The sequence below is a fragment of the Sesamum indicum genome, linkage group LG11 (assembly GCF_026168435.1).
Source record: "Sesamum indicum cultivar Baizhima isolate 11 linkage group LG11, ASM2616843v1, whole genome shotgun sequence".
Taxonomy (NCBI): domain Eukaryota; kingdom Viridiplantae; phylum Streptophyta; class Magnoliopsida; order Lamiales; family Pedaliaceae; genus Sesamum; species Sesamum indicum.
Window position 1 is genome coordinate 3,341,866 of NC_142667.1, and position 7,569 is coordinate 3,349,434.

The window sequence follows — 7,569 nt, forward strand, 5'->3', positions numbered from 1 at the left end:
TAAATTACAACCATATTCCAATAATATTTTTATATAATAATGTATATACTCACAAAATTAATATAGACCAATTTCTCAAATATTAATATTTTTACATATTAAAAAAATTAAAATAAATTAGAGCAATATTCCCAATATATGTTTACATTTTTTACATAATAATATAAATAAGCAAAAAATTCATTTAGATCAATTTCGTAATTTTTTTCCGCTAATATATTAATGACATATTAATGTCAATAATCCAAAAATTTAGACAAATACTTTTATGTAATTGGTGTAGAAAATGTCTAGTGCTACAACGCCTCTACGGCGTGGTCGAGGGCGTCGCTCGGTATTGCCACCAATACCGTCAGATGCTTCCCAGGTTGGGGAAGCATCCCCTGACCACCACACCACCTTGTACGCCCGCACCGTCCCCCTTCCCACAGACTTCAGACGATGCTGGTATATCTGGAGCTGGATGCACGGCTTCGGATGACGTATTATAACGGCTTGCCACACCGGCAGCTGCTTCACCACCACCATCAACCCACCCCCCACCCCCATTAGCGCTCCAGTACATCAGCCTTGATAAGGCGAGGTAAGTTGGTTTACCTAATTTTTTTATAATACATTATTGTATTTTTAAAAGGTTAATTAATTGTTTAATTTATAATATATTTAAAGTCTGACCGGCAGTTTCACGAGCGCATCAATGCGGTCGTGCGCAGACATTTCCCCCACCGATGTTTGAGGCAGGTGCTGCCAGAGTACTAGCATTTCTGGTCCGAGAGTATGAAAGTAATTACTTTTAAATTACCTTTTTTTATCTAATATGTAACCTAATTGTTTAATTCCTTTTACTAATATTTTGCTTAATCTTATTACTGCAATTGACCTACTGGTGGGACTGCGACGATGAGTCCATGTTCCGGATCTTCCACATGTGGACCGGATAGTATATCAGGAAAACTTTCTCAATCGCCCGATCCAGTCTGGTTAGGCACCTATGGCTGGCCAACAAGGTCTGGCTCTAGATCCAGGGGTACTGGACCAGCAAGGGCTTCTAGCAAGAGTCCTCAAAGAATAAGGCGAATCGGACAGCGAACCCCACATCGTCCTTGACTGTTTTTCGGAAGGGTCTTCCTCAATCGACATACGCAAGAGGAAGTTGGTAAGTAAATATAAATTTTTTGTGTGTTCAAATTATTTATAGATAGGATGCTAATTAATTAATTAACTATTTTTTTCTTATATAGGAGACAGAACATGATCTGCCGCCCAAGTAGATGAATTATTTGAGAGCTGTATAAAAACAAAGAGGACGGCGGCTGGAGTAGGTCGAGGGCGACAAAGGTGGTGGTAAATAGCTAAATAGTTTATTTTTTTAATAATTAATTATTAATTTAATAAAATACTAACAATTTTGTTTGTTTTACAGGAGACGTTGTAGAAGATGCTGGAGGATCGTCAGCCCCAACCTACGACTGACGACCTCAGTGCCCCCGCCGAGTCTGAGGCTTCAGTCGTAATGATGGAGTAGCAGATGCTGTTGGCTATAGTCGGGGAGAAGAACAAAGGGTCGAGGGTTCGGCCTTGATTATGAGGCCCACGTCTCTAGCCTCACATTCACATCGCCATTGCCACCTTCAAACCTAGCGATGGAAGACCACATCGACCGTCTCGAGATGATGATGGTCGACATGATGGACATGATGCTGGAGATGCAGGTTTCCTCGTCAACTGTAGCACCGCCTCCGACAAATCCCCCAGCTGACAATCAAAAGGAGGATGAGGAGCGTTTAGATTAGGTTTTATATTTTTTTCCTATTTTTGTAATTAAATATTTTTTTATATTAATATATTTTTTTTAAATTATTTATGATTCTTAAAGTTTATTAAATTCCATTATTTTATATTTATTTAATTAGTTAAATTTATAGATAAAATTAATTAAATTAATTATATCTAAAAATTTAATAAAATGTATAAATTTATTTATTCATTTAAATTTATTAAATATATTAATAAATAATAAAAATTATAAAATTCAAAACTTAGGAACAAGTTTAGTAAAGCTAAACAAAATATTACAAATTTTATAAAGTACCATTCCAAATCCCGCTCCAACTACATTACTAATAAGTATGCCATATGTGTTCCCAATTATACAAATCATTCTTGCATGGGTTACTAACGTAGTTCTACAAATGTGTTCAAACTTCAGCCACATGTTACAAAATAATGTTCCAACGTCCACTCCTAAATTACAAGACCAAACAGTTCCAAAATTAACTCACGAGTATTACAAATACAGTTCCAAAGTTTCACGTAAAAACAATAATGAACCGTTCCAAAGACCATCCCAGACTATTTCAATTGCTAAATTAATAACTTTTCGGCCTGAATGATATTAGGAACATGTACCAAGAACTGATGCAGTTACCATCCCAATCTGGAATGGTATTCCTTAAACCGTTCCTATGTTTTTATAGCGCCACCCGCAGAGACGGATTTAGATCCATTCCTCATTTTCGATTAAATACGGTGAATGCTTGATTCTTATGTGTTGTGAGATCTAATTTGTACTTTACACTTTTATTCCATTGGGTATTTGTATTGTTCACTAGGCTTTTATTGTAAATCATCTGAATTTTGAATGATTAGCCTAGTCAATTAGACTTTTAAATCATTAATTATTTATTTAATTCAATAATTAGTGACAGCACAATATAATTTATTATGTCGTAGTAATTGATTATGTTGTGAAAAATGTACAATTTAATTAAAATAAATTCTCATATAATTTGCTAGTTATAATTTAATCTTTCTCATTTTTAATGTTGTTGATAGATTATATGTGAAAATGAAAATAGACCAAATTGAAAATAATTTGCTACTTGAATGACCAGATTTTGTTTAATCTAGAGTTATGATAAAAAATATGCAAGGTTTAATATTATGAAAAAGGGTAAATCACAACAAGGTTACCTAAGATTTAACACAATTATAAATATTTTTTTATTATTTAAAAAATCTTCAAATATACTTTAATCCGTCCGTCTAACTATTAACCAAATCATTAGTCTTCATTATGCTTTCATTAATTTTTAGCGGTGAACTGACCAAAATACCATTGTAGATTATAAATTATAAATATACTTATTTTTTAAAAGAATATACTTTTTTATATTAAGTGGATAATCTTTTTACGATTTTTATATATTTCCATCCACCTCGTCTATTTTTCATGGGACGAATAAGATAATTTATCCTTTTGACTTATATTAGCTGTCCAACAAGGAAATAGTTATCAGACTTCATTTTTGAAAATTTTAAAATCTATGTTTGTGTCCGATGATTGCCAATTTTTTTGGCACTGTCCGTAATAATGAGTCATACTGATTTTCTTTTATTTTAATACTAACTTTTAGAAGTTGTAAGATCAATAACTGGTGAATATTAAGGTAGTAATAGAATATTGTTATAGGATCGTCTTTTATTGTCACTATATATATAAAGTATACTATTAATTCTCTGCAGTGAGATATTAATGTTTATTGAGCTTGAAATACTGCAATATTGAAATTCTTATCATTTAATATGTGCTATAAAATTGTAAAAATTTGATACCATGAGAAATATTCTTCAAATTATTATTTTTGGTATGAAGGCACGACGAATCGAAATTGTTTTAGAAAATATTTTGATAGAATGAAAGAGAGGGAAAATTAAGCCAACGAAAGTCACGATAATTGTGTTTTTTTTTTCAGTGGCGTATTCATATTATAAAAAAATAAATGATGTCCTTCATTATAAATTAAAGAAAAATATATTAAAATTTGTATTTTGATTTTGTAACTTTAAAAATTATGGCAATTTTAGTCTTTTCTGATTGATTTGGTCCTAAAATTCCACGCTATCAGCCATATTGTTAGTACCTAAATTGGAGTTTTTTGGTGAATTTGATGATGCGGCAATCCAGGTTGTAACTTTTAATTGCAATTTAGTTCATGTATTTTTAAGGAGTTTGATAATTTTAGTTCTCTAACTTTGAATGTAGTAATTTTCATCCTCTATCCTTCAAAATTGTAGCGATTTTGATCCTTAACCGAAGTAGTGACAATTTTAACCTTTTTATAATAAAAGCTCAATAGTCCTATCACATGCCCATAATCAGGCCCAAAATATTTTCAAACTTCATTCCTTGGTTTACCTTTCTTTACACCGGTTTCAAGTCCTCAATTTCATGAACTTTTTCCAACCACACTACCACAAAAATAATTTGAGGTACTTGGCTCTTTCAACAACAGATGCGGTGAGAGACCTCTAAAATATTCTAAGATCCAGGATAGAATACCAATAATGGCATATTTCTAAAATGCTACAATTCTTAATATAATGATAAAAGAAACCGATTGGAAAGAACTTGAGTCAGATTTTCTAAAAGTTCTCTCAAGATCTTAGTGAGATTCAAAAGATAGTTTAAAACTATGGACATAACACTACAAAAAAAAGGAAGGATTTGGCACGGTCAAGAAAACCGTTTCAAAACCCATTCCATCTTGGAACGGGCTTTGGAACACATAAGGAATGGACAATAAAAGATGACATCATGTTCAATATTTTTTTCAAATTATAATTTTGGAACAGTTGAACCAGTCTAAAATGAGTTCCAAACCAACAGTTACTAAATTCAGTCAAAACACCGTTCCAAAGCAGGGACGATTTGAAACCCTATTTGGAATACAATATTAGAACTAGGGACGGTTTTGAGCAAACCATTCCTATATGTGTGGCAATGGATGTCCAAAACATGACAGTCCAAAAATGTATTTTTGAAACACATGACTTCTTAAATAAAACTAATGATTTAAGAAGTCATGTGTTTCTAAAATCATTTCAAAACCCAGTGCACATTGGAACGATTTTTTTGTATTATTTCTTTAGTATTACTAAGACCGTTCTGAATGAAATACAACAGCTATTTTTCAACAGTAAAAACAATCGTTTCTAAAGTCGTCCCAATGACCATTTGAAAATCTAAATTAATGGTACTTTTTAACAGCTAAATATGTATTCCTATAACCGTTTTAAATTTTTCTATATAAATGTGTTCTTCTCTTTCCATTTAATCTCACTATCTTCTTCTATTCTTCTTATTTTCTCTCTATTTCCTCAATCTCTCTCGAAGGTTTTTGATCTCTCACTATCCCACTAATATTTTTCTACTCTTGTTTGTCAATTTGTCTCAAATTTTCATTAATATTTGAAATTATTTTTATCAAGTAACAACTTTAACCTTTTATTTGTCAATTGATTATAATATATATATATATGTGTGTGTGTGTGTAGGACTCATTATCATGTTAAGACAGTTGAGGAGATGGATGTATAAGAATAACCTTTCGAATAGGGTGGCTCATGCCCCGGAATTTCAGGATGGTGTTGCTACATTTATAGACAAGTCTTAATACGCATATATGGACCGTGAGAAAATTAAGAAAATTTTTATGTCGGAGTATTATAATTGGACTTCTCATAGCGAAAAGAGGGTGCAGGAGTATTTTGAGGCCGTCACCGAGGCCCGTTGCAAGAGGAGCAAACTCTCATTTCTCATGTTATGGAGGGTACAAGTACGCCTTGGGGTGATGGGGTGCAGATGGATTGGGCACAAAAGATGGTTTTGATGCTGCCGGGTCCACTGTCTGGTCTTTTAATTATGACCAGCATGGTGTGCCGCATGATGGTACGAGCTCATGTCCTACTGATGCAGGGCCTAGACAATATCACAAGGAGGCCTCTACGATTATGGTTCTGGGCTGGCAGATCGATTTAGCAATGTAGTGCATGTTGTCAAGCAACCATTGTGGAACGGTTGCACCCAATCTCAATTAGGGGTTGTAGCTGAGTTGATGAATATCAAAGCCGAAGGCATATTTCTCAGCATATATACGATCGAATATCATAGTGGACGGACGTATATTCCCCTGCGACTACACCTTGCCCCAGGATTAATATAGTACGAAAAAATTGATAAGAGACTTGAGTTTACCTGTTGAGAAGATTGATGCGTGTAAGAATAATTACATATTGTACTGGAAGGATGACATTGATATGGACTATTACCCAATTAGGGAGCGAAATCCTAATTGCAAAAAGACATCGTATGCCATTTTTAGGTACCTGCTAATTACCCCTCGCCTTAGAGGTTGTATGCTTTAGAAGTAACTGTCGAGCAAATGATGGGGCATGCCAACCATCAGGTGGAGGAAGGATCCATGTTTCATCCGTTTGATGAAGAGTCTGACGAAGATAACTTTGACGAGGATTACGAGAGTGAAGAAGACAATAATTATGATTGATGGATAGAAATTATGTATCAAGTGTTTGTGTATTTTACTGATAGAAAATAGTATAAATTAATTTTTTTCAAAATAGTTGACTAGCTGATTTAGAAGTATAATTTGCAAACTTAATTTTTTTAAAAACAAAACACAATGTTTTGTTTATTTAGGAACGATAAAAAAAATTAGAAAATTGTTCCAGAGCCCGTTCCAACATGGAACGAGAATTAAAAAATAAACGTTCCTAATTATATTACAGTATAGTAAATAAAGGAGGAAAAATCAAAATATAGGAACGGCCAATTTATTTTGGTCGTTCCAAAATAAGTTCAACAAATTTAGTTTCGTGCCATAGAAAAATAGGAGGAAAAATCAAATTAGGAACGGTTATTTATTTTTTGATTATTCCAAAAGACAAAATTAAAGAAAATAGTTCCTAAATGTATAAAATATTTGTTCCTAAAATGAATAAGGAGAATTCGTTCCTAAATGAGACACTGAGACAGTCCTTAAATATGTGTAAAAATTGCTTGTTCAGTTTTAAATTACGATATCTCAACATCCGGGTCCCTAATTAATTCCAAACTTAAATGCATAATAATACTTTTCATATGTGAACATATCCAGCAGTCTGATCCAAAACCAAATGGTCTAATGGATAGTTGCATTATTTTTAATATTGTTGATTGTGTATTAGATATGATATCTCAGTATCCATAGAACAAAAATATCCAAAACTTTATGGAATGTATTTTTTTGTCGATTTAATGATATCCAACAATCTGATTTTAAAATTTTGATTGTCTGATTAGGCGATCCAATAGAACAGTGTAAGATGCTACCTGCATCTATGTAAGACTACCAATCTTATATATACAAATATATTTGATCTACTAAACAAGTATCAATTTAATTTGTAGCACTGTATGTTTCCAATGGTCTTAATTAATTGTTGGTCTATTTTTTTCTGATCATTAACATGTCTGCGACGATTTTTTCTATATTTTTTATTTTTTTAAATTTTTTGAGAAAATAATTTTGGCACACAGTTAGGAACGATTTTTAATAAATAGGAACGGTCTCGTTAAAATTATACAAAAACAACGTGATTCCCAACAAAACGACGTTGCTTTGGGTTTTTTAGAATGATTTTTTGGAACGGCAAAACAATAGAAATGATTTTTTAAATAATGATCATCAACAAGACACGTTGTCTTGTTTATTAGGAACGATTATTTGG

The 7,569-nt window shown here is 32.5% G+C and overlaps 1 long non-coding RNA gene across 2 annotated transcripts; it reads left to right on the forward strand.

Annotated features, from left to right (window-relative positions):
• Positions 1–699: 699 nt before the first annotated feature.
• On the forward strand, positions 700–1,787 carry LOC110012934 (uncharacterized). Of its 2 annotated transcripts, none has more exons than XR_002288090.2 (3): positions 700–1,156; positions 1,242–1,341; positions 1,424–1,787. It is a non-coding gene; the product is annotated as an uncharacterized LOC110012934 (long non-coding RNA). The 2 variants fall into 2 exon arrangements; XR_002288091.2 differs by having other exon boundaries at positions 703–1,156; positions 1,242–1,338.
• Positions 1,788–7,569: the final 5,782 nt, after the last annotated feature.